This window comes from Balaenoptera borealis, assembly GCF_965194805.1.
Source record: "Balaenoptera borealis genome assembly, chromosome: 13".
NCBI classification, from domain to species: Eukaryota; Metazoa; Chordata; class Mammalia; order Artiodactyla; family Balaenopteridae; genus Balaenoptera; species Balaenoptera borealis.
Window position 1 is genome coordinate 70,055,812 of NC_138870.1, and position 27,193 is coordinate 70,083,004.

At 38.1% G+C, this 27,193-nt stretch overlaps 1 protein-coding gene and 1 long non-coding RNA gene across 8 annotated transcripts in view; one reads left to right on the plus strand and one right to left on the minus strand.

Moving 5' to 3' along the window:
• The window catches only part of TMTC2 (transmembrane O-mannosyltransferase targeting cadherins 2), an 889,086-nt gene that overhangs the window by 228,969 nt on the left and 632,924 nt on the right, over window positions 1-27,193 (plus strand). The window lies entirely within an intron of this gene.
• Window positions 1-27,193, minus strand: part of LOC309609382 — a 266,481-nt gene that overhangs the window by 209,167 nt on the left and 30,121 nt on the right. The gene's annotated exons all lie outside the window — the stretch shown is intronic.

The following is a 27,193-nucleotide window of genomic DNA, read 5'->3' on the forward strand; positions in this document are numbered from 1 at the left end:
TGTGCCAACCACTTTTCTTAGTTCCTTACATATGTTATGACAGTTTATCTTCACATGAAGCCTACAAAATGAGGAAAATGCAGAGGTAATTTGTGTAAGATCACCCAAACAGTAGAGGAGCCAATATTTGAGCTTAAGATGTTCTGACTCTATAACCCTGCAACAATTGTATTTTTGCTCAAGCTGGCAGAAGTAAACCAAGGGTGTGGGGACAAAAAATCACAGTATACAGCTGTCAAATTCAGAAAAAAAATTAATTCAAATCACTTTTCATATAGAAATAAAATACTTGGAATTACATCTAACAGAAAATGTAAGTTAATTTTTTTTTTTTTTATGATAGTTTACTGAACTCATGCTGTAGAATTTTGTTAAAAAGATCATGGGTTTGCACAACTGAGCTAAGAGTTGCTTTCAAGAAGAAGATACTGCAGAAATTGTTTTTAATTATCACATTGTTTTGATATCACTTCAATCCATAGTTACAGGTTATAGACATATAATGTGAAATTTAAAACAGTGCTTAGGTTCTACTTTTCTGTGTTGAGGTATAATTGACATATAAGATTTTATTAGTTTCAGATATACAACATAATGATTTGATATTTGTATATATTGCAAAATGATTACTACAGGAAATCTAGTTAACATCTGTCACCATACATTGTTACAAATTTTTTTTCTTGTGATGAGAACTTTTATTTAGCAACTCTCTCTTAGGAACTTTTAAATATGCGGTATGGTGTTATTAACTAGTCACTATGCTGTATGTACGTTACATCTTCAGGACTTATTTTATAACTGAAGTTTCTACCTTTTGACCCCCTTCACCCATTTTGCCTACCTCCCCCCAATTCTACTCTTAATAGCAATAGATGTAGTACATTTATTGCATAGCCTTATATTTAGCCTTTTATTCATATTATCAAATTTATTAAAATTCAGTAGTTCCCACAAGTAATTTTAAGACCAGGTTTAACAGATCTGCCTTATGATGTTGGTTTCTCTTTTCAGGTATAATAAATTTTCAGGGACAAAGCAGACGGACCACCAGTCAATGATTTACACTGTCAAATCTTATAAATACGTAGTCGACTTTCAACCTTTTAACTGCACCACTCACTGCCATTTGAAATACAATTGATTTCTCCTCTGAAAAATGCTCTGTTCTTTCACTGTTATAGATTTGCCCCAGTCAGTCTGTTCCAATTGCCACCGAAACAGGGAATTCAATAGAGCACTGAATATTTCATTAGGCATTAGATTTCAGAATGCAGATGATAAATGTAATGTGGTTTAATCAATTCTTGATTATCTTACATAACAGAGGGGATTATTTCTGTGGATAATAGAGATTTTGCCACCATAAGTTAGTTGTCATTTTTCTTCTGTAAGCATCTAAGTAATCATCTAATCTGAGAAACTAGGAAAGGAGCAATACAGTAAACTAATAAATTTAAGGCAAGTAAAAAGAAAATGTTAATGAAGTAGAATATGGAGAAACAATGGGAAGTAATGAATAAATGTAAGAGCTTGTTCTGTAAAAGATCAACAATATATGGCAAAGGTAATGGACAAAATAGAAAATCTCAAATATACAATACAATACTGAGAATGAGAAAGGGCCTGCATCCAGATGTATGGAAGCTTAAAATAACAAAATGTTAGTTATGTATATGAAAATCTTAGTAATATGAATGCTTTTCTGGGAAAATATAAATGATTAACATTAGCCCAAGAAGAGGCAGGCAATCTGAGTCAAAAACCTTGGAAAAATTTGAAAACCATATTAAAGAAGTTTCTCTCCAAGGAACCAAGTTAAGGCATTTCACAAGTAAGTTCTATCAAATCATTAATCAAATGGTATTTCTTGCATTAGTTACACTTCTCACTTATTTTTGTGAAGCTACATAAAACTGATGGCAAAAGGTCTGATGATACTTAAAACCAAAACACAAAAGAGAATAACAAAAACAAAACTCAAAAAACAAAACAAAAAGCCAACAAGCAAGAACAAATAACAGAACCAAAACAGGCCAATAGACTTATGAATATAAATGTAGACATATCTTAAAATTAATATACTGGATGCAGCAGCATATTAAAGATTAAAACACCACTATCAGATGGGATTTATTCTAAGTTTTATAGTGGAGTATTCAATACCACAATTCAATTGCTATACTCTTTCAATTTAAAAAGTCAGAAGAGGAAAAAATTTATGATCATTTCTAGAAGTGCCAGGAAGGCTTTCGATCAACATCTGCCTCAGAGAACAAGACATAAATAAACTAGGAATAAATAAATACTTCTATAACATAAAGATTGTCTGTCTAAAGTTATAGAAATACCATATTTAATATTGAAGTACAAAGGTCATTACCATTCATATTCAGCTTCATGAAGTAGTGGCGATTTCTTATTGGTCATTATATCTCTCCATATCTACAGGAGTTCTGACTATATTTGTTGCTTTTATAAATGAATTATGAAATTCATATCAGAGCAGAGGAGATTCCATATGTCACTGTAAGTGGTAAGATTAGTAATGGGTATTAGCCACATTCTTTGAATTGTGTAAGTATATGTTGATCATTGTCATTAAACAATTCTGGGTTATGACAGCCTTCTTGAATTAGGTGTCTAGAGTTGTTATCTTGAAGGTTCAGAAACAAAGACATTTATGTTAGCGTTGGTTTGTGTATTAGTTTCTGTAACAAAGTACTGCAAATTAGGTGGTTTAAAATAATAGAAATTTATTATGGCACAGTTCTGGAGGCTAGCAGTTCACAATGAAGGTGTCCACAGGGCAAGCTCCCTCTGAAACCTTTAGGGGAATCCTTCCTTGCCTCTTTCCTGTGGTTTGCTGACATTCTTTGGAGTTCCTTGGCTTGCAGCTGCATGACCCCAGTCTCTACCTTTGTCATCACATGACGATCTCCCTGTGTAACTTTGCCTTCAGATCCTCTTATCTGGATACCAGTCATATTAGATTAGGGGCCCACCCTTGTTATCACATTACATCTGCAGTGATCCTTTTTCCAAGAAAGGACATATTCTAAGGTATTGGGGGTTACAACTTCAACGTACCTTTTTTGGGAGAGACATAATTCAACCAATAGTTGCCTATTGGGAGCTTCATTTTAAGAGGCAGAGTGACACATAGTGGTACCATTCTACCTATCCCCAGTACCAAGCACAATGCCAAGCACATGAGTTTTTAACGGGGGGTAGGGGTTGAGGAAGCTAAAAATTTGCATAGAATTTCAACAAGTTTATATATCTCATGATGCCGAGAACTCTGTCTTCAAAGGAAGTAATTTAGGAGGATAGAGCAGTGAGGGAATGTGGGGTGCAGAGTTTTCACCATAGATCTAGTTCTAATGAGAGATTTTTTTGTTTGTTCAGGACCAGCTTTTGAGGACCCTTGAGAGGTTAGAGGGATCAGAGATTACAGAATGGAAGTGGTGGGACTATCTGATAATGGGGCTGAGCCATTCCTTGAATCCCTGTTGAAAACAAGGCATGAGAAGCCTGTGGAAGTGAGGTCTGTAGAAATGAGGGGGAAAGTAACCCTTGGCCAAAAGGCTAGAGTCCAGGGCAGGGTTTCCTGCCAAGTTCCATGGATGTATGTATGTGTGTGTATAAAGGATGGAGGGAGGTGTTCAAAGGATACCAGGTAAGCAGACTGGTCTCCCAAAATAGACAATTCAGGAGAGGCTATCAAACAGGAGGGCCAGGCGGTGTTTGCCATGTCTGATATCAAGTGAATGGGACTGAGAAATTTTGGTGAAATTCCGTTGGCTTGGAGTCACCAGAGATCTGGATACACAACTCATCTGGCCCTTTAGTGATTCCTGGAAGGAGATGAGACAGCTTGTAGGTACCTACCTACCTGTTCACATGGCAAGAGCAAAGCCTAACACTTATTACATACTTTCATTTTGTTTTAATTGATCACTTTTACCACTTAATTTATACTCAGATAGAATCTTGTTGAAAACATTGAAGCAGTACTGAAGAATAAGGAGTAAAGCATAAAAGTTATTATTGCATTCCTTACACATCTTTTTCCCTCCTCTAGTATATATCTTTTCACTTTTTTCATAAGCATTTCTATATGTAGTTACAACATGTAGTTATACAAGCATACTTTTAACTTTTTCCCCTGTGTATGTGCATCACCAGTGATTTTTTTACTTCTGGATGTATATACAAATGTGTCATAATTTTCATGACCATCTCTGCTTTCATTAACATTACACTGTTTCAGTTGGGGCTGTTACATAGACAGCATTAATAAATGTCCAATGGAATGGTTTCAAAACAATGTTGCTTCAAAACCATGTTTCCGTAATTTCCAGTGGAATTTATTTTGTTTATTAGCTCTTTGTAATTTTCCTGGGAATTAATTGTTCAGGTTTCTTGCCTACTTCTTTATTGAGAAGTTTTTCTTGTTGATTTGTGGTGTTTAAGGTTAAAATGTGTCCCTCCGCCGCACTTACATGTATAACACAAACATCTTTTCTGCAGGTATTTTCTCCTAGTTTTTGCTTGTATTTTTACTTTTCTTATGATAATCGTTATTGTATATAACTTGAATCTCTCTCTCTATATATAAAAAAAATCCACAGACCCTTTCCTTTAAAACCTCTGTATTTTGTGTCTCTATGAAAACCATTCATAGGCTAATATTTTTAAAAGTTATTGTCCATTTTTTGAATAGTTTTAGAATTATTTTTGGATTTTTTCTTTAGGTACTTAGCCCACCCTGGATATATTATTTTTTGTATTAAGGTTTGTTTTTTTTTTTTTTCCAAAATGAAAACTAATGTCCCCATGATAATTTATTGAATGCTTCTCACCTAGGCTGTTGGTATGTAACCCTGGAGTCATTGTTATGGGCTTTATTTTGGTCTTTTGGTAACCCACACCAAGAACAATTTGTTTTATTTACTGTAACTTCTAGTATATTTTATATTTTAAGGCAAGTTTCCCATTCTTTTTATTTATTTTCAAGCAATTCTCGATTATTCCTCTGTGTTTTGTCTTTAATATGAACATGATCATAGCCTTGTTAAATTGCATTAGAAGTCTGTTTGGGCTTTTAATTGGTTTTCCAGTGACTATATGTTCAAGGGAGGTAAACTGACATTGTTATAGTCTACAAGTTTCCCTTCTAGATATGTGTATTTCTATATTTATTTCAATTTTTAAATTTCCCATATTGAAAATACTGTATTTTGGTTCAAAAAGGCCTCACATATTTGAGGTTGATTTATTCTTTTTTTTTTTTTAACATCTTTATTGGAGTATAATTGCTTTACAGTGTTCTGTTAGTTTCTGCTTTATAACAAAGTGGATCAGCTATACATATACATATATCCCCATATCCCCTCCCTCTTGCGTCTCCCTCCCACACTCCCTGTCCCACCCCTCTAGGTGGTCACAAAGCACCAAGCTGATCTCCCTGTGCTATGCAGCTGCTTCCCACTAGCTATCTGTTTTACATTTGGTAGTGTATATATGTCAATGCTACTCTCTCACTTCGTCCCAGCTTACCATTCCCCCACCCCATGTCCTCAAGTCCATTCTCTACATCTGTGTCTTTATTCCTGTCCTGCCCTTAGGTTTAGCAGAACCATTTAAAAACCTTTTTTTTCAGATTCCATATATATGTGTTAGCATACGGTATTTGTTTTTCTCTTTCTGACTTACTTCACTCTGTATGATGGACTCTAGGTCCATCCACCTCACTACAAATAACTCAATTTTGTTTCTTTTTATGGCTGAGTAATATTCCACTGTATATATGTGCCACATCTTCTTTATCCATTCATCTATCGATGGACACTTAAGTTGCTTCCAAGTCCTGGCTATTGTAAATAGTGCTTCAGTGAACATTGTGGTACATGACTCTTTGAACTATGGTTTTCTGAAGGTATATGCCCAGTAGTGGGATTGCTGGGTCGTATGGTAGTTCTATATTTAGTTTTTTAAGGAACCTCCATACTGTTCTCCATAGTGGCTGTATCAATTTACATTCCCACCAACAGTGCAAGAGGGTTCCCTTTTCTCTACACCCTCTCCAGCATTTATTGTTTGTAGATTTTTTGATGATGGCCATTCTGACTGGTGTGAAGTAATAACTCATTGTAGTTTTGAATTCCATTTCTCTAATGATTAGTGATGTTAAGCACCTTTTCATGTGTTTGTTGGCAATCTGTATATCTTCCTTGGAGAAATGTCTATTTAGGTCTGCCCATTTTTGTATTGGGGTGTTTGTTTTTATGATATTGAGCTGCATGAGCTGCTTGTATATTTTGGAGATTAACCCTTTGTCAGTTGCTTTGTTTGCAAATATTTTCTCCCATTGTCTCTCCATCTTTTTTATGGTTTCCTTTGCTGTGCAAAAGCTTTTAAGTTTCATTAGGTCCCATTTGTTTATTTTTGGTTTTTTTCCCATTTCTCTAGGAGGTGGGTCAAAAAGGATCTTGCTGTGATTTATGTATTAGAGTGTTCTGCCTATGTTTTCCTCTGAGAGTTTTACAGTGTCTGGCCTTACATTTAGGTCTTTAATCCATTTCGAGTTTATTTTTGTATATGGTGTTAGAAGTGTTCTAATTTCATTCTTCTACATGTAGCTGTCTGGTTTTCTCAGCACCACTTATTAAAGAGGCTGTCTTTTCTCCACTGTATTCTCTTGCCTCCTTTATCAAAGATAAGGTGACCATTTGTGTGTGGGTTTATCTCTGGGCTTTCTATCCTGTTCCATTGATCTATATTTCTGTTTTTGTGCCAGTACCATACTGTCTTGATTACTGTAGCTTTGTGGTATAGTTTGAAGTCCAGGAGCCTGATTCTTCCAGCTCCATTTTTCTCTCTCAAGACCGCTTTGGCTATTCGGGGTCTTTTGTGTTTCTGTACAAATTGTGCAATTTTGTGTTCTAGTTCTATGAAAAATGCCATTGGTAGTTTGATAGGGATTGCATTGAATCTGTGGATTGCTTTGGGTAGTATAGTCATTTTCACAATATTTATTCTTCCAACGCAAGAACATGATATATCTCTCCATCTGTTTGTATCATCTTTAATTTCTTTCAGCAGTGTCTTATAGTTTTCTGCATATAGGTCTTTTGTCTCCTTAGGTAGGTTTATTCCTAGGTATTTTATTCTTTTTGTTGCAGTGGTAAATGGGAGTGTTTCCTTAATTTCTCTTTCAGATTTTTCATCATTAGTGTATAGGAATGCAAGATATTTCTGTGCATTAATTTTGTATCCTGCTACTCTAGCAAATTCATTGATTAGCTCTAGTAGTTTTCTCGTAGCATCTTTAGGATTCTCTACAGATAGTATCATGTCATCTGCAACAGTGACAATTTTACTTCTTCTTTTCCAATTTGCATTCCGTTTATTTCTTTTTCTTCTTTGGTTGCTGTGGCTAAAAATTCCAAAACTATGTTGAATAATAGTGGTGAGAGTGGGGAACCTTGTCTTGTTCCTGATCTTAGAGGAAATAATTTCAGTTTTTCACCATTGAGAATGATGTTGGCTGTGGCTTTGTCATACATGGCCTTTATTAATGTTGAGGTAGGTTCCCTCTATGCCTACTTTCTGGAGAGTTTTTATCATAAATGGGTGTTGAATTTCTCAAAAGTTTTTCTGCATCTCTTGAGATGATCATATGCTTTTTATTCTTCAGTTTGTTAATATGGTGTATCACATTGATTTGTGTATTTTGAAGAATCCTTGCATTCCTGGGATAAACCCCACTTGATCATGGTGTATGATCCTTTTAATGTGTTGTTGGATTCTGCTTGCTAGTATTTTGTTGAGGATTTTTGCATCTATATTCATCAGTGATATTGGGCTGTAGTTTTCTTTTTTTTTAGTATCTCTGTCTGGTTTTGGTATCAGGATGATGGTGGCTCGTAGAATGAGTTTGGGAGTGTTCCTCCCTCTGCTATATTTTGGAAGAGTTTGAGAAGCATAGGTGTTAGCTCTTCTCTAAATGTTTGATAGTCTTCACCTGTGAAGCCATCTGGTCCTGGGCTTTTGTTTGTAGGAAAATTTTTAATCACAGTTTCAATTTCAGTGCTTGTGATTGGTCTGTTTATATTTTCTATTTATTCCTGGTTCAGTCTCTGAAGGTTGTGCATTTCTAAGAATTTGTCCATTTCATCCAGGGATTTCATCCATTGTATTCGCTTATAGTTGCTTGTAGTAGTCTCTCATGATCCTTTGTATTTCTGCTGTATCAATTGTAACTTCTCCTTTTTCATTTCTAATTCTGTTGATTTGAGTCTTCTCCATTTTTTTCTTGATGAGTCTGGCTAATGGTTTATCAATTTTGTTTATCTTCTCAAAGAACCAGCTTTTAGTTTTATTGATCTTTGCTATTGTTTCCTTCATTTCTTTTTTATTTATTTCTGATCTGATCTTTATGATTTCTTTCCTTCTGCTAACTTTGGGGCTTTTTTGTTCTTCTTTCTCTAATTGCTTTAGGTGCAAGTTTAGGTTGTTTATTCGAGATGTTTCCTGTTTCTTCATGTAGGCTTGTATTGCTATAAACTTCTTTCTATAACTGCTTTTGCTGCATCCCGTAGGTTTTGGGTTGTGGTGTTTTCATTGGCATTTGTTTCTAGGTAGTTTTTTATTTCCTCTTTGATTTCTTCAGTGATCTTTTGGTTATTTAGTAGCATATTGTTTAGCCTCCATATATTTGTATTTTTTTTACAGTTTTTTTCCTGTAATTGATATCTAGTCTCATAGCGTTGTGGTTGGAAAAGATACGTGATACGATTTCAATTTTCTTAAATTTACCAAGGCTTGATTTGTGACCCAAGGTATGGTCTATCCTGGAGAATGTTCCATGAGCACTTGAGAAGAAAGTATATTCTGTTGTTTTTGGATGGAATGTCCGATAAATATCAATTAAGTCCATCTTGTTTAATGTGTCATTTAAAGCTTGTGTTTCCTTATTATTTTCATTTTGGATGATTTGTCCATTTGTGAAAGTGGGGTGTTAATGTCCCCTATTATTATTCTGTTACTGACGGTTTCCCCTTTTATGGCTGTTAGCCTTTACCTTATGTATTGAGGTGCTCCTATGTTGGGTGCATAAATATTTACAATTGTTATATCTTCCTCTTGGATTGATCCCTTGATCATTATGTAGTGTCCTTCTTTGTCTCTTGTAATAGTCTTTATTTTAAAGTCGATTTTGTCTGTTACGAGAATTGCTACTCCTTCTTTCTTTTGATTTCCATTAGCGTGGAATATCTTTCTCCATCCCCTCACTTTCAGTCTGTATGTGTCCCTAGTTCTGAAGTGGGTCTCTTGTGGACAGTATATATACAGGTCTTGTTTTTGTATCCATTCGACCTGTCTATGTCTTTTGGTAGGAGCATTTAATCCATTTACATTTAAGGAAATTATCGATATGTATGTTCCTATTACAATTTTCTTAATTGTTTTGGGTTTGTTTTTGTTGGTCTTCTCCTTCTCTTGTGTTTCCTGCCTAGAGAAGTTCCTTTAGCATTTGTTGTAAAGGTGGTTTGGTGGTGCTGAATTCTCTTAACTTTTGCTTATCTGTAAAGGTTTTAATTTCTCCACTGAATCTGAATGAGATCCTTGCTGGGTAGAGTAATCTTGGTTGTATGCTTTTCCCTTTCATCACTTTAAATATGTCCTGCCACTCCCTTCTGGCTTGCAGATTTTCTGCTGAAAAATCAGCTGTGACCCTTATGGGGATTCCCTTGTATGTTATTTGTTGCTTTTCCCTTGCTGCTTTTAATATGTTTTCATTGTATTTATTTTTTGATAGTTTGATTAATATGTGTCTCAATGTGTTTCTGTTTGGGTTTTTCCTGTATGGTACTCTCTGTGCTTCCTGGACTTGATTGACTTTCCTTTCCCATGTTAGGGAAGTTTTTAACTATAATTTCCTCAAGTATTTTCTCAGACCCTTTCTTTTTCTCTTCTTCTTTTGGGACCCCTATAATTCAAATGTTGGTGTGTTTAATGTTGCCCCAGAGGTCTCTGAGACTGTCCTCAATTCTTTTCATTCTTTTTTCTTTATTCTGCTCTCTGGCAGTTATTTCCACCATTTTATCTTCCAGCTCACTTCTCTGTTCTTCTGCCTCAGTTATTCTTTTATTGATTCCTTCTAGAGCATTTTTAATTTCAGTAATTGTGTTGTTCATCATTGTTTGTTTGCTCTTTAGTTCTTCTAGATCCTTGTTTAATGTTTCTTGTAATTTCTCCATTCTGTTTCCGAGATTTTGGATCATCTTTACTATCATTAATCTGAATTCTTTTTCAGGTACGTTGCCTATTTCGTCTTCATTTATTTGGTCTTGTATGTTTTTACCTTGCTCCTTCGTCTGTAACATATTTTTTTTTAATTTATTTTATTTATTTATTTTTGGCTGCACTGGGTCTTTGTTGCTGCGCACGGGTTTTCTCTAGTTGCGGTGGGCGGGGGCTACTGTTCGTTGCGGTGCGCGGGCTTCTCATTGCAGTGGCTTCTCTTGTTACGGGGCACGGGCTCTAGGCATGTGGGCTTCAGTAGTTATGACACGTGAGCTCGGTAGTTGTGGTTCGCGGGCTCTAGAGCGCAGTCTCAGTAGTTGTGGTGCACGGGCTTAGTTGCTCCGCGGTATGTGGGATCTTCCCGGACCAGGGCTTGAACCCATGTCCCCTGCATTGGCATGCAGATTCTTAACCACTGCGCCACCAAAGAAGCCCTGTAACATATTTTTTTGTCGTTTCTGTTTTTTTTTTTTTAATTGTTGGGGCTGTATTCCTGTCTTACTGGTTGTTTGGCCTGAGACTTCCAGCACTGGAGTTTACAGGCAGTTGGATAGAGCTGGGTCTTGTTGGTGAGATGAGGCCCTCCAGGAGGCCTCATTCTGATTAATATTCCCTGGGGTCTGAGGTTCTCTGTTAATCCAGCAGTTTGGACTCAGTGTCCCCACCACAGGAGCTTGTGCCTGACCTCCAGCCTTGGAGCCAAGATCCCGCAAGATTCGTGGTGCGGTTAAAAAAAAAAAAAGGAAGAAAGAAATAATGGAGCAGTACAATATGAAAGAGGAAAAAACAAAATAGAATTAGAAAGATAAAAATTATATTAGGAAAAACAAAACTATAATTGAAACAACTGCAACAAGGTAAAATAAAACCACAACAGAAAAAAGAAAAAAAAGTGGTGGTGGGGGGGAACAAGCCATACGCAGAGAACAATATCGAAGTATAAAGAATAAAATAAAATTAGAAAAATAAAAGATTTATTAGGAAAAATAAAAATATAAAAGGATCCACAAGAAGGAATCAACAAGGTAAAACAGAACCCCAATCTAAAAGTGGAAAAAAGAAGGAAAAAATAAAAAATAAGCCTTGGCTATGGGGGCGGAGTTTAGGCGGGGTGGAATTTAGGCAGGGGCAGGGATTAGGGTGGGGTGGGACCTAGGCAGGTGTGGGGGTGACGTTTGAGCATGGGGCAGGGCCTTGCCTCAGGACCCAGTAGACAGGAAAAGTCCCTGGGGGCAGGGCCTAGGCTGGGCGACATTCAAGCCTGGGGTGGGCCCTCTGCTTAGGATCTTCGAGGAAGGGGAGAGGCAGCACTTGGAAAGGAGGGCCTCTGGAGTGTAGAGTTCCGGAGTTTGGAGGTAGGGCCCTGAGTGTGTGTGGGTGGGGTTTGGGCCCCGCTTGTTGGAGGGGGTCTCTGAGTGTCTGCGGGTGGGGCCCTGGGTGGGGGTATAAGGGCGGGGCTTGGGTTCTGCATGGTAGGAAGGAGGCTCTGAGGGCAGAGGATTAGGCCTGGGAGCCCAACAGGCTTCCTGGTGCCTAAGTGGACAGGGAAAGCCCTGGCCCAGTTCCCTTTGCTCCCCTCCCCCACCATCGCCCCCAGGGTCTCCCCTGGCGCCGCTGGACCCCTAACCGTGGGTGGGTCCTGCTGGGTGTAGGAACTCCTCCCTTACCCCAGCCACCCCTCAGGTGTGCAGGTCCCTGAGGTCTGGCCTTTACTTTTGCTCCACCTTCCCTTCCTCCCACTCCCTCAGGACCCACGTGGCTGGAGGGGGCCTTGGTGGGCGGGGGAAACCTGGCCACACTCCCTTTTGATCCTCTGCCCTCCCAATGGTTCCCCAATTTCCCACTGCAGGTGTGGGATCCCTTCCCCTCCCCCAGCCATCCCTCAGGGGCGCCAGTCTCATCCCGCCTCCACTTCTCCTTCCCCTTCACTCCCCCCACGCCCCACGTCCTACCTGGTCACTGGGGGTTTCTCCCATCCCTTTAGGTGTCCGCGGTCCCCCTCTGGTGCCTGGTAGGTGCCCTAGTTGTGAGGAGACGCGAATTCTGTGTCCTCCTTGTATGCCAACTTGACTCCTCCCCAAGGTTGATTTATTCTTAATTTTTTCAAAAAAGTATTTTTGCTAATGTGAATTAGATCCTTTTTTTCCCTCATTACACTTTAAACTGGTTGAACCTGATTATTTAGATTTTATTTTTTCAAAAGATGCTTGATTCCAAATTTTGTTGTTGCTCTATCATATATCTGATTTTTAGTCTAAGGTTCTTTCTTGGAATTTTCCTAAATATGTTATATTCTTATTTGCTGGGAGGCCTCTGCACATGCTATTTGTTTTGCCTGCAACATTCTCTACTGTTTTCTCCTCTTATGACCTCTTTATACCCTACTCCCTGTCCTTTTTGCCTAGCCTGATACTTATACATACCTATACACTTCTCTGGGAGGATTTCTCGATACCTTTCCTATTTTCAGAGTTGGAAGAAAAATAGTTGCTCCCAAATGTCACCGTAATACTAATACTAATGTCACCATAAAACTAATACTTGGCTCTTTTTAGTGTGGATCATATTTACATATGTGATCCCCTTAATCACAATGTAATCTCTTTAAGGCCAGGGAATGTTTAGGTACCATTCCATCCCTAGTGCCAAGCACATGAGCTTTAAATTATATATATGATGATTAAGAAAGTAGTAAGTCAGTTAAACTATGATTAATAAATTAATGAATGAGTTAATAAACTATTAAATGAGTTGATTAATGAATTCACTAATGAATGAAAATAAATCAACAAAGTTCAAGTTTGCTGGACAGCATTTCCTGCCCATTATATGTAGCCAATCCACTTCTTTCTCAGCTCATGTTACTGGCCATGTTCACATGTTTGACTCTTCATATTGATTTATTCCACAACTTTTTCCATTATACATATCTATGAAAAAAGTCACTGTCCAAAAAACGTAAGAATAGTAAAATTCCCTCACATCGAACATGGTTATTGTATACATACTGATGTGGGATAAGGATTCTAGAATATATGATCTGGTATCAAGACTTGGGTTCTCCAGTAAGTTTTGAACTCTTGCAGGTCTGATGCCCAAATCAAGCGTGGGAACGTGAACAGTGAGACTGAGTGAAAACACAGCAGTTCTTTGTGTTTCTGTTAGAGAAACACTGGTGGGAGACAGAGGACAAAGGAAGGAGACACAGGACTGGAATGACCTCAGCTGGGGGCGGGGTTTCACAGTGTTGGGTGCTGCAGAGAGGTAGTCAGCAGGAGCAGGGGCTGTGTACGTCATCAGAGGCATTTTTTATTTTATTTTATTGTTTTTATTGACGTATAGTTGATTTACAATCTTGTGCCAATCTGCTGTATGGCAAAGTGACTCAGTTATACACATATAGACATTCTTTTTTTATATTCTTTTCCATTACAGTTTATCACAGGATATTGACTCTAGTTCCCTGTGCTGTAGAGTAGGACCTTGTTGTTTATCCCTCCTATATATAATAGTTTACATCTGCTAATGCCACACTCCCAGCCCTTCCCTCTCCCACCCCCCTCCTCCTTGGCAACCACAAGTCTGTTCTCTATGTCTGTGAGTCTGTTGCTGTTTCATAGATAGGTTCATTTGTGCCATACTTTGGATTCCACATGTAAGTGGTATCACATGGTATTTGTCTTTCTCTTTCTGACTTACTTCACTTAATAATCTCTAGTTGCATCCATGTTGCTGCAGTCATCAAAGGCATTTTAGAAGAGGCTCTGCTTGCCATAGCTTCTGGCAGCGTTGCTTCCTACGGTGGAAAGAAGAATGTTGTTGATGGGAATTCCCAAAGTTAGGCTAAAGTGGGGGTGAAGTAACTTTTCTAGGTGAAGAGGTGATCTTTTTTTTTTTTTTTTGATTTGTATGTGTGTGTTTTATTATATATTAGTCTCTTAAATCAAATAGAAGACAAAAAGTGGAGCTACAAACCAAAGTTACAACAGTACTAGCTTTTCTCGTCGCCCGTCTGTCTACTTTTACCAGAGGTCTTTATTTCTTCATAAGGCTTTGAGCTACTGTCCAGGGTCCTTGACTGCAACCTGAAGAACTCCCTGTGGCAGGCGGGTCTGGTGGTTAAGAACTCTCTCAACTCTTGATTAACTGGGAATGTCTTGACTTCTCCCTCATTTTCGAAGGAAAGTTTTGCTAGATATAGGACTCTTGGTTGACGGTTTCTTTCCTTCAACACTTCAAGTACATTGAGTCATGCCATCTGGCCTCCGAGGCTCCTGATGAGAAATCTGCTCAATGACCTTCCTGGCAAACCTTCTCTCAGCTTCATAGACTTTCATAATGTACCGTATCATGTCTTATGCAACAGAACATTTTGTATAGTATCGTGAAGTCAGTTAAGTTGTAACGTTATTTTGAGACCAGAATTTAAGGAAAAGGAATTGAACATTTCAAGTGTAGACATTATGAGGTCTCTAAAATTATTACACATTTTCAAACTAGAAATAAAAAGGCCACTGAAGTATCCTGCAGATTTTTATTTATAACAAAGTGAATACCAATATCTAATAACACACGTAAAGAAAAATTTCTTTGGGATCCTTTTTCCTAAGTGTAAAGGGGCCTTGAACTCAAAAAGTGAGAAAACCACTGTGGTGTATCCCCAGTGGTGATGGGTCCATTTCTTGCTCTGACCTCAGAGTGCACCATTGTGATGTACTTCACAAAGCCCTATGAAAGAGAAAGGTGGGCCCAGGTTTTTGGTCCTTAGAGCCCAGGAAGCTGCTTTTGGTGACCTGACGGCCTTGGACCTACAGTTAGCTTGTGTTTTCCTTGTTTCTGCCATTTTGTTGATTTTCGTTTCTCTTTTCTCTACTCTTTTTTATTTGTCTCATTGTTCTTTCTGCAGTTAGCATAGTGAGTATTGTTGGGATAGTTGATACTTGATTAGCATAGTTAGTGTAGTTAGTACTAGTTAGCGCTGTTGGTACAGTTAGCGTAGTTAGCGTTGTTAGTAGAGATAGCACACTTAGCCCTGTTAGTACAGTTAGCATTGTTAGTTAGCGTAGTTAGCGTTGCTAGGTAGTGCTGTCAGTCAGTGTAGTTAGCAGATCACCAGGATGCAGGGCCTCACAGCCAAATCTGCTGGCAAGGAGGCTCATATTGATGACTTCGAGATCCTCCACACCATTGGTGAAGGCACCTTTGGTAAAGTGAAGTTGGCCCGGCACATTCTGACTGGGACACAGGTGGCTGTGAAGGTCATAAAGAAAAGGCGTCAGAGCTTCTCAAGTGTCCAGGCACTTTTCCGGGAAGTGTGCAGTCTGAAGGCTCTGAATCACCCCAATATTGTAAAACTGCTGGGGGTGATTGACACAGAGGAGACATTTTTCGTGGTGATGGAGTACCTCAGTGGGGGGGACATGTACCGCTATTTGAAGATCCATGGCCGTATGACAGAGGCGGAGGCCCGAGGCCCGTTCCAGCAGCTGGTCTCCGCCCTGCAGCACTGCCACCGGAGGGGCATCGTGCACCGAGACCTGAAGCCACTGAGCCTCCTCTTTGATTCCAACATGAATATCAAACTTACAGACTTTGGCCTCAGCAACAAGTGTGATGACATTGTCCAACTGGACACGATCTGCGGCACACACCCTTATGCTGCCCCGGAACTCCTCCTGGGGCAGAGCTACAGCGGCCCTGCGGTGGACGTGTGGAGCTTGGGAGTAGTGCTGTACACCATGGTAACTGGGTCCCAGCCCTTTGTGGGAAAAGACTTCCAGGAGCTGCAGAAGCAAATCCTACAAGGGCAATACCCCATCCCACCTTATCTGTCTTTGAAGATAAGGGATCTGTTACAAAAAATGATTGCCCTCAACCCCAGTGACAGAGGCACCTTACCTGACCTCATGCGGCATCCATGGGTCAACATGGGCCAGAAGGAGCCACTCCAGCCACCCTGTGAAGAGGACCTGGAGGTGACAATGGTGAGGACTCCGGGCTTGACTTGCGACCAGATCCAGGACACTGGGACAGGCAGTGTGAGCTCCAAGAAACCCAAGGTGGAGGTCTCCATCATAACTCTGAAGCCCTTCTCTTGCGGGGACCTCTGTGGCAGTGAACTTGAGCCTTCTCCAAGCCCTGTGGTGTCCTCCCTGCAAACCAGATGGCTCTACCAGGGAGAAAATGTGCAGCTGCAGGAAGACCAGCAGGCAGGGCAGAAGACCGGTGAGTCTGCCTGTCCCCCACCCAGCCTGGAGGTGAGGACTGCCACCCCCAGCCCAGCCCCCCAGTGTGGCACTGGGACATCCACCTCCAGCAGCAGCAGTAGGATTGGAGCCCCAGAGGGAAGCAGCTGCCCCCTGGGTGTGTCCAACACTGGAAGGTCCTCCCATGCTGGGCAGCCTGAGAGTGTGTCCTCATCCACTGTCTCTGGCCAGAGCCAGAAAAAGCAAGGGGTGGCTGGGAGAATCTGGAACTTTATTTTGAAACATCTTTGTTGCAAGCTGCCCAGCATGAGGCGTCATAATAAAGTGAGCCCATGTGAACCCCATGGATGACCGAGGCAGGAAGGTCAGGCCGCTGCGCTCCCTGGGGCCCGGTGCAGGGGAAGAGGAGTGTGTTCTCTGCACGGCCTTCAGAAGCATCGTATCCAAGACCCTGGCCAGCTCAGAGGATGGTCCGGAGCAGCCCGGGCGACCGAAAGCGAGGCCACCGTGGCTGCAGGTCTGCCCCTCAACCCCCACCTGGGTGAAACTTGAGAGACTGGACTGTCATTCCTGGGGCACGTCTCCCCTCCCCCACTCTTCTGTCTTCCGTGTTGGTGGGGGAGGGGGATAGTTCTTGTTCCAAGAACTCCTTGGTTCTTCCAATTCTAGTTAATAAACTTGATGCTCCAGAAAAAAAAAAAAAGACTTGGGTTCTCTTTCCCTTTCTCCCACCAAACCCAAAATATTTTCTTTGTTACAGACATATTGAAAATTGTTTTTCAGAATGGGTAAGAGAAGATAATGGATGTTACATAATTAGATAACCAGCCAAGGAATGTTTCAGCACAACAAATTCTGATATTTTCATTTGTTAATCAGAAAAAAATTAAATAGTAAATAATGAAGCCTATACTTCTATTCTGATTTATTAAAACTGTGATGTTTCATGTTTCTTAAAATAGTAGTAGTCCCTTTAAAATCCTACTTGAGATGTATAAGTGGCTATGCAACTGATTTCTCTTTATAGAAACACATTACTTAAATGTGTCTTTTACTAATTTTCAATTCTAATTTGTAGACTTCCTGTAACATTAACCATGTCTACAGGAAAAGTGGATGAACTAAGTATATAAGTGTAGCCTTTATTGAGAATATTTTCAAAAGTAAAAATTAGTGATTATTTGAAACTAGGGCAAATTAACCATGCTTAATGATTTCATCAACCATGTATATGCATTTGTACATGTAAATTCTTGAGTATATTTTAGCATTAAATTATCCATCCTTGAGTTTTGGCCATGCTACACTCTATTCAAGAAATTTGGCCAAGCCTGTCTTGTCAAGATGCCAAGATAGATTAAGGCAAGAGAATTAATATATGATGACCTGGACATCTGTAGGATGGTAAAGAGGAAGTCAGAAATAATTTAATTTAATAACACATTCAGGTCAATTAAAAAAGAAAAAAGCACAAGATGAAAGATTTTTTATTGCAGGTTTTATAGTGTAAAGCATCATATGTAATTATTAGTTCAAATTACAAATTGTAGGTGACATGAAGGCTCATTTTACAGCATTCAAGTATCTAGTGAGTTTTTGCAAGTAGTTTGAGGGAAGAAACAATCAGTTTAGGTGTGTGGGGTGCTTAGTTGCCTGGGGTGATCAGTCCCAGAGCAACCTACTTATAATAAAAACACACGGAAGAGTGACAGAGTTCCCCTGTGGTAGTAATGTTTTCATGGGATTTCCCCCACTGTACTGTCACAGGTACTAGACGGAATCAGAGTCCAGTCAAATCTGCATGAGAATCATAAGTTTGTTCAGTAAGTATATGTATCCATGTGTTAAAAACATTGTTTATAAGAACATCAGGCTAAAGAGTATTGGATGGATTCATTTATAATGGCATTAGTCTAAGACAGCCTGATGCTATGAAACTTCTTGGCTGAAGCTCTTCCTTCCTTGGAAAGTGCTGGAATAAGTGCTATTGGCATTTGCCTCGGTAAATCCCCATTTACAGACCTTTCTTCCAAGTCACACCACCTCTCTTTCATGCAGAGTTTTACATTTTGTACTCAGTGGTTGTGTTAATATAGTTAAACAAGTAAGTGCTTCATACCTGCTAGCTTCATAGCCATCTTCTTTCCACAGTTCATTTTTTGAACACTGGTTCTCTGATTCATTGTGAGTTGATTTTACAGTTTAGCTTTCAAGATGAAATCTGTTTTCTTGCCACTCCAGAATCCCCAATGCTTATAACACCTATGTCAAACATCACTAATTTTCACGCATTTATGAGATGTAATGACCAATTATAAAGTTTGATTAATACTGATTATATTTTCTGAGTACACTTGTATATATGAACACATTTGTAAGTTCGTGTATTGGAAATTAGGATTCATTAATTCATTCAACAAATATTAGTGCCTTCTGAGTGACAGATATTCTATTAGATGGTAGGAATAAGCTGACAAAGAAAGTATAGTTTCTGCCCTCAAGTAGCTTGAAGTTTGGATTTAAAAATATGTTAAGTAATAAAGTAATATCTCTTCTAAGAGAGAGATGCTTGTATTATTATGAGAAGGCAGGGACTTAACTCAGGCTGGAGAAAAAGGAAGAATAATAAAGAGAAAGACAAGAGGAATCGCACTTGAAAGACAAATGAACAAGTTGTTTAGGGGGAAAATTGCACAGTTTTGGCTACATAAGTTTCAGATGACTATTGGGCATCCACTAGGCAACTAGAACGTGTTTCTACCACTCATGAGAGCATTCTGAGGTAGAGGATGTGGATTTTGGAGTAATTATCTAAGTGTGTAAATTGAAACTGACTGTCAATAATATGTGTGTGTGTGTGTGTGTGTGTGTGTGTGTGTGTGTGTGTGTGTGTGTATGTAATATGTATAAGGATAAAGGAAAGAAGGACCATGGATGGAATCCTGGGAAATACCAGTATTGAAGGAGCTTGGTAGAGAAAGTGGAACCATAAAGTGTGCTCAAGGAGAAGGAAAGAAGCCCAGGGTACTTTGATGCCATTGAAGCTGATGGATAGGACAGTAAGAAGGGAGAAAATGGCCAAAGATCATGTACTATAGAGAAGTTAAGTATTTCTAGGAGGTTTTTGTGTCCCTGTGGGGGAAAAAAAATAGTGGCATCAATCATGGGTCTAGAAACTTGGAAATATTATTCACTTCTCCTGAATGTAGTAGAGAATAACATTTTGCCATCACAAAGCTACAAGGTATCCTAGAGAATAATTTTATCCTATAAATTCCATGGACACAATGACCAAGGAATTGAAATTCACACTAGGAGCTCCTTAGGGACTGGGGATGTAATTTATTTATGTCTTTATTTCTAGCACATAGTGAAGTCCTTGACACCTTCTTGGTACTAACAAGTGCTTTTGGATAGAATTGAATTAAACCACTTACTATTTCACACTCATTTCTTTTATAGCAATGGAAACTACACATTGTGGTACTGGTGTCTAGGATTGCTTGCTCGAACTAACTGTTAAACTTTGCCCTCCCCATTGCAACCCAAAGTAAAATTGAGGGAAATCAGAATCCTTTTAGAAATTGGAGGCTGGCAAAGAGAAAGAAGGAGATTAAATCATTCCTATGCTTGTTTGTGTTACAGGTTTTCTATTACAAATGTAGTTTTAAAATGGCATTGTATGGGTCATGCTTTTCCATGTAGAAATACTCATTCAAAATTAACTGTATAGAGAGAGTTAAACTATTTTCCATGTTGGAAAAACGATGAAAAGCATTTTTCTGAAATCTCATTAAAATGGCCTTTAATTTTATAGTCATTTTTATCTAGAGCACTGCAGGTAAATTTGAAGACATGTATTAGAAAGCCTATAAAAGAGGTTTATAAAGAAATTCATGATTGCATCCTATTTTAATGCCTTTTGTTTGGTTTAACTTTAAAACTGATTGAAAGTTGCTCAAATAGCCAGAAGCATTTTTGTTGTTGTTCCTAAAATTATGTTCATATGGAAAGTGCAGGCTGATAGGCAGCAGAATTTCAAATAAATTAATTTCAGTTTTCTCAGAAGGAGGTTTTGCACTATGAAAAAAAAAAAGTGTCTTTTTTCCTCTACTCCTGAAAAAAATGAACAGATGTAAATTTGTTATTTGAGTAGTTCCAATCAGTCCTCTGCAGATTTCCAGTTACTATGACTTAAGAATTATTTCCTAGATACACCAGGAAATAAAGTAATATTGTCTTCCATTTAATTTATTTTTTCTCTTACACAAAACCTAACTGATTTTGCCTGTGTTTTGGAGAAGTTGCTTAAAGTGTAATTGAAGTTGGAGGCCATCTGGGTATTCAGATGATGATGAATTTTAAAAATTAATATCTTGTCGTCTGCTGCTTATTTTTCTCTTATATGTTATTCATATAAATATGTACTAAATTATTACTGTGGCTAAATTATATCTCATATCATTCCTTTCAATTCTTTACTCCAAACAATTGCATTGGGCTCCCCAGATGCGCTATTTAAACTGCAGCCCCTCCACTGCTCTCACACTCCTGTTCTCCTTTACTTAATTCCTTTTTTTTACATTACATTTATCACCTTCTAGTGAACTTTATAATTTCCTATTTAGCTCTATATAATGGTATTAAAATAAATACAATGTATAGTTTATTTTGTATATTGCTAACATGTAAGCTCCCTGAAGACAGGGTTTGTATATATATGTCTCCTAAGTGCCTAGCACAGTGCTTAGCTCACAGAAACAAGCTCGATGAATATATGTTGTATGTCTATTTGTATGTGCTTTCCATGATTTAGCTACATCCATTTTCCTTAGGCTCTTTGTGTGTGAAGAGTGCATCAAGGATTATTTCAGAGACTTCCCTCCCTGCTTTTTCTTTCTTCCTCTGTCCCTGTTTACCTCTGTAGAATCAGAGACCGAAGGATGCCCTTTCTCTTTACTCCTCCATTGCTTGCAATTACAGTGCCCCTAAGTTGACTTTGCCCCAGGCACCCTTGTAGTTGGAAATGACTAGATAGGGGTTGGATGAATGGCAAGAGGGAGGAGTGATCCCATCTTGCAGTTCTGATAATAAGGAGAACACTGTGAGGAGATGCTCGCCAATCATCTAGAGAAGAACAACCAGATCCAACCTGGTCAGTGTAACCACATCTCATCATCAGACTCAGAAAATGACAGGCAGACACTTTCTTAGAGAATAGAAATTTCAGGTTAGGGGATTAATCTGAGCTGTCCTGAAGTCTAAAGGTAGTCCAGTTTTGAACGCCATTTATATTCTGTGAATAGCCTTTGGTTTTTCATTTTAATGACTCTGTGTGTGTGTGTGTGTGTGTGTGTGTGTGTGTATGTGCATGTGTATCCCCTGTATCTTTGCCTAATTCATGTAAAATTCTCAGAAAATTCTCTAACTCCTCAAAGACCAGATTTCGGGGTGGGCGCAGACCTGGGATGCGGAACTGTAATCAAAAGCAACAACCGACATTCAGGAAAGATGAGCAAGCTGGCCAATTTCTAGACTGCTCTAAAAAAAGTAATGGGAAGCATTCAGAGGTGAGAAGTTTCTCTGGGAAGGGCCAGTACCTTTATAAAATATGAGGGTGGAGTCAACAGAAAAGATAAGAAAATAAAAAGCAAGTGGTGCTGAAAGTATTCACCCATTTTTCTCTTCATTGCGCACTTCAATCCCCAACTTTCCGTCATTCCGTTCAAATCTTCTGGCGCTCCGCCAGCTCTTTTTCTTTGTCTCCAGCCACTAATTTGCCTCTGGTTCCCACTGCTAGGACCTGTAAATGATGACTCCTGACACGAATAGATCCTTGCTCTCTTGACCCTTGAGTTGGGTGAAGGGGCATCTCTTCTCAGCACCAAAATTAAACCTGCAAGGGCAGTTTTAGGAACATTGTTATAAATGGTGTTTTCTTTCAATTCTTCAAGTACTGCAGGATAAGCCCGTGAGTGAATTGTTTCTAGGTTGTAAAATCTATTCCAGGCCAAAAGAGATAGGCTAAGACTTTCATTTTTGGAACTGCTCATGCCTGTTCTTAAGTTAGAAACTGCTGGTTTGACCTAACACCTATTCCTGCTGGTCTGTGAGATACATGATACCTTTTCCCCTTTCATAATTTATTGCTTCAACAGCAGACTTTTGTTAGAGCCCTGCTGTTAAGGGACAAAGAAAACACCCACTTTGTTGAACATTTATGTTTAAAGTGAGTTCATTGCACTAAATCACTGTGTGCCCATGGGAACATCTCTAACCCAAATTATAACCATATCTGTGATGGAATCAGACCCTGATTTTTTTTTTCTTTTTTGGTAATATTTTTTTGAGTGTGTTGATTCCTGTGGAATTCACAAATGTTCATTTTTTTTTTTTTTTCCCAGTGCCTGAACAAACTAGTTTTAAGTTAGGTTTCCTTGCTGTGGGCTTCCACAGTGCATCAGACTGTATCATGGTACCCTGTACACAACTTTGTTACTTCTTTTTAAATTATCTCTCTTTTCTGCCAGTCATTAAAATCTCTATAATGGCACTTTCAAAATATATTTTGAATGAATGAATGAACAAATCAAGAGTCTAATTACACTGACTTACTGAGCAGGTCAAGCTTTGGCCTACTCCTCTATCCCAGCTTGGGGTTCCTCCACAGTGATTGTACACCATCCAGCTGATAAATGTCTCTCCTTCAAAAAATGACATAATAATTAGTCATCAATTTTGGATAGCCCCTGTAAATAGCAAAGAATAAAAGCAAGTCTGTATATAGGTTTAAAGTTCCATCACTGGTGGTCAATGCCTTTAATTTGTGTTAGGTATGCCTTAGTTCTTAATTTTGCTTGTTTTAAATCACAATTCTCTTAGAGAATGAGGAAATATTTGAAAGAGATTTGACTATGGTCCCAGAAAATATATATAGACCTACCTGAATAATATTTGTTTTTGTGGGGAGAAAAGGAGTGGGGAAAAGGGAAAAGTTTCGGTTTTTAAAAAATTTAACTCTCACCTTTGTACCGTGGAGGCAGCTTTGTGAAATGTTAAGGGCATGGGTTTTGGCATTAAACAAACTTGGATTCAGATCTCCCATTTATTGGTCCTGCGCTTGGTCAAATTGCTTAATCCTTATTCTTCATCTGCAAAATTGGGCTCTGATATCACCTAGTGTTGTAGCAAGGATTAAATAAAGTTCCTGGAAACTTGATATAATTGTATAATAATAAAAGCTAAAGAGTTTGTTAGCTGTTAATTTCTTTCCGTGTCTAACTGCTCACAGCTCTCTTTTGTGAGGATATTGCTTACACTCACTGGTAAACATTTCCATTAAGAGAAGTGGGTCTTGAGCACAAGAATAACTCAAGGAAACCCCTTTTTAAGTTGTATTAATCAGAGTCTCCAGAGAAACAGAACCAATTGTGTGTGCGTATGTGTGTGTGTGTGTGTGTGTGTGTGTGTGTGTGTGTGTGTATATAATATATATATAATATATGTATATAGTAAAGAGATTTATTGTAAGGCATTGATTTATGAAATTACGAAGGTTGAAAAGTCTCATGATCTGCCCTCTGCAAACTGGAGACCCAGGAAGGATGGTGGTGTGAGTCAAAGACCAAGAGCCTGGTGCAAATTCCAGTCTGAGTCTGTAAGCCTGAGAACTAGGATTACTGAGGGCAGATCAGTGTCCCAGCTGAGACAGAGAGAAAGAAATCTTCCTTTTCTCTTTTTTGTTCTATTCAGACCCTCAACAGATTGGATGATGCCCACCTACAATGGGAAAGACAATATGCTTTACTCCATCTGCTGAATACAATACTAATCTCCCTGAAACATCCCCACAGACATACTCAGAAATAATGTTTAACTAGTGTTCTGGGTATCCTATGATCCAATGAAATTGACACATAAAATTAACTATCACACCAAGTATATTGGTTATGATGCATTTCTTGGTGAAGTTGACTTGGCATTGGAGGCTGTAGTTTACCCACCTTTGAAGCAAATCCAAGATGTTTCTATATTGGGATGGGCATGTATAAATACAGAAAGAGAGAAGAGAAATTTGTTGATACAGAAAATGGAAAAGCACTGGGTTATGAGCAGGAGAGAGAGGGCAATTATAAATGCTTAAACTAAGAACAGGTACATATTCCCAGTGGACCAATATGGGAAAAGACATGGAAAGACATGTGACTTGAAGCCTGGCAGCTCTGAATTTGAGTCTCATCTTAAGACTTTCCAGTTGTGTTATCATGGGCAAGTTGTTTAATTTCTATCTCTGATGTTTTCATATCTCTAAAGTAAAAAGAGTAATAGTATTTTAAATTGCTAATTTTAATTATGAAAAGAAATAATATGGAAAACACACATCGAGTGTTAATTCTCTTTCTTACTTCCTATTAAGTACTGTGTTTTAACTAGGAAAATATATTCACACCTATTATTATTGTATGACATGTAGAGGAAAATATAGCCTTAATTATATATTCGGAAGACAGGTATAAAGTGAATTATGCATATATTAATATACATTGTAGTCTGTGTATCCCAGATCCAACAAAAATTAGCTATGTGGATCTGAGTAGCCATTCTGATTTGGGGGCTCCTTATTTGTAAAATGAGGATTATACCTTTATAGGTTTATTGAGAGAATTACATAAGATAATAATCGTGAAGCATTTTGTTCAGGACCTGTGACAGAGTAGAAGTGGACTTACACGGGATAAAGGCTTATTTAGATGTCATAGTCCAGGTTCTAACTCAGAAGAAGTATCTTCGTAATGAATGCTCCATTTAACTGAGTCTTCATCTATTTTTCAGACATGGTACTATAGTGAGGATACATTTCCCTTTCTTTAGACCCTAAGCAAAAACTAATTTTAAAATAAAAAAGTTAATAAAAGCTACAACGTGTTCATTTTCCCCCTAATATGAATTGATGAGGTTTTTAGTAATGTGTTGGAAATATAAAAACAGTTTTTTGATTGGATGCCTACTGCCCCATATTTGATAGGTTAGAATAAAAAATAATCATCTTTATGAAATAGGATGTCATTACTGTACTTTATTCAGTCGTCAAAGTCTAAACAAAATCCAATTTAGAACAAATAAACAGTTCTGTGTCAAAAGAAAGATACCAGAGAGGAGGCTTAACTGTATTTTCTGAAACTGTATTACTTGGCAGTTCTGTGACACTTAGAAGTGATACCCAGTGAAACGGGTTTCAGCTTTGGGGAGCTATGTAATAGAATCATGTGTGCGCATCTGTCTAGTTCACGTCACGTGGTTGTTGTCTTTTTCTCCATCTCCATTTCCATTCTTCTTCAGGCAATAAAAGTATGGAGCAGGGAAACAACTTGCTCATTACTCTGCTCAGTGGGATTTAACCTTTTCAAGAAGTGACATCTTCTTATTTTGCTCAGAGTACATACAGTATATAATTATCATGTATAATAACTTAGCAGTAGTTTAAAATTAGTATCCAATTAAATTATGCTTTTTGTAACACACACATTATTATTCTAATAAATTGAAATTGTGTGTTTTAAGTAAAAAGTTAACTGTTTATATTCCCTTTCTCTCTTAGTGCTTTTCTAGTTTAATTAAAAGAAAAGGAGAGAAGGAAAGTTGAGTTTATGATTTGAGAAAAAAAAATATGAGTAGAGAGAATTCTTTTGCGTGGTCCTCAAATACAAAATCTATTATCCTAGGGTGACCTGAAAGCCATAGATGTGCCATGTGAGACCAGAAAATTTATATAACTTTGTCTCTGGAATCTCCCATGGAACTCAAATTCAATCACTTATATCTCACTTATATCTTTTTTCTGAGATGAAAATCCTACCTATTTCTATTTCACATGATAATTCCTATGAGTCTGCTTCTTTCTAGTTATTTGAGGATTGAGAGGATTAACTAAAATGCTTTTAAAAAATGCTACTAATGTCATCACTCTTTTGGGCAAAGAGTGATAATTCTGACCACTCTGATGTCTAGACATTTAATTTAAGAGTTCCAATTTCATGCCCCTATTACACTCTAAAATTATATAAGTTTAATTGAATATTTTAATTGCAAATTTCATACTTGGCAAATTGCCTCATCTGGTTATCACTCAAAAGTAGACAACGCATACTTTGTATTCATTCAAATATAATTAATAGAAGTTTTCCTTAAAATTCTCTATAAGAGCCATACTTGATATTACATATTTTAGTTTTTAAAAAAACAAAAGAAAAACTAAAGAAAACAATGCATGTGCTTTTATATATATTTTTTTTAATTTTTAAATTTTATTTTATTTATTTTTTTATATGGCAGCTTCTTCATAGTTATCCATTTTATACACATCAGTGTATACATGATAATCCCAATCTCCCAATTCATCACACCACCACCCCCCACCACTTTCCACCCCCTTGGTATCCATACGTTTGTTCTCTACATCTGTGTCTCTATTTCTGCCCTGCAAACCAGTTCATCTGTACCATTTTTCTAGGTTCCACATATATGCATTAATATATGGTATTTGTTTTTCTCTTTCTGACCTATTTCACTCTGTATGACAGTCTCTAGATCCATGCACATCTCTACAAATGACCCAATGGAATATTACTCAGCCATAAAAAGGAACGAAATTGGGTCATTTGCATGTGCTTTTT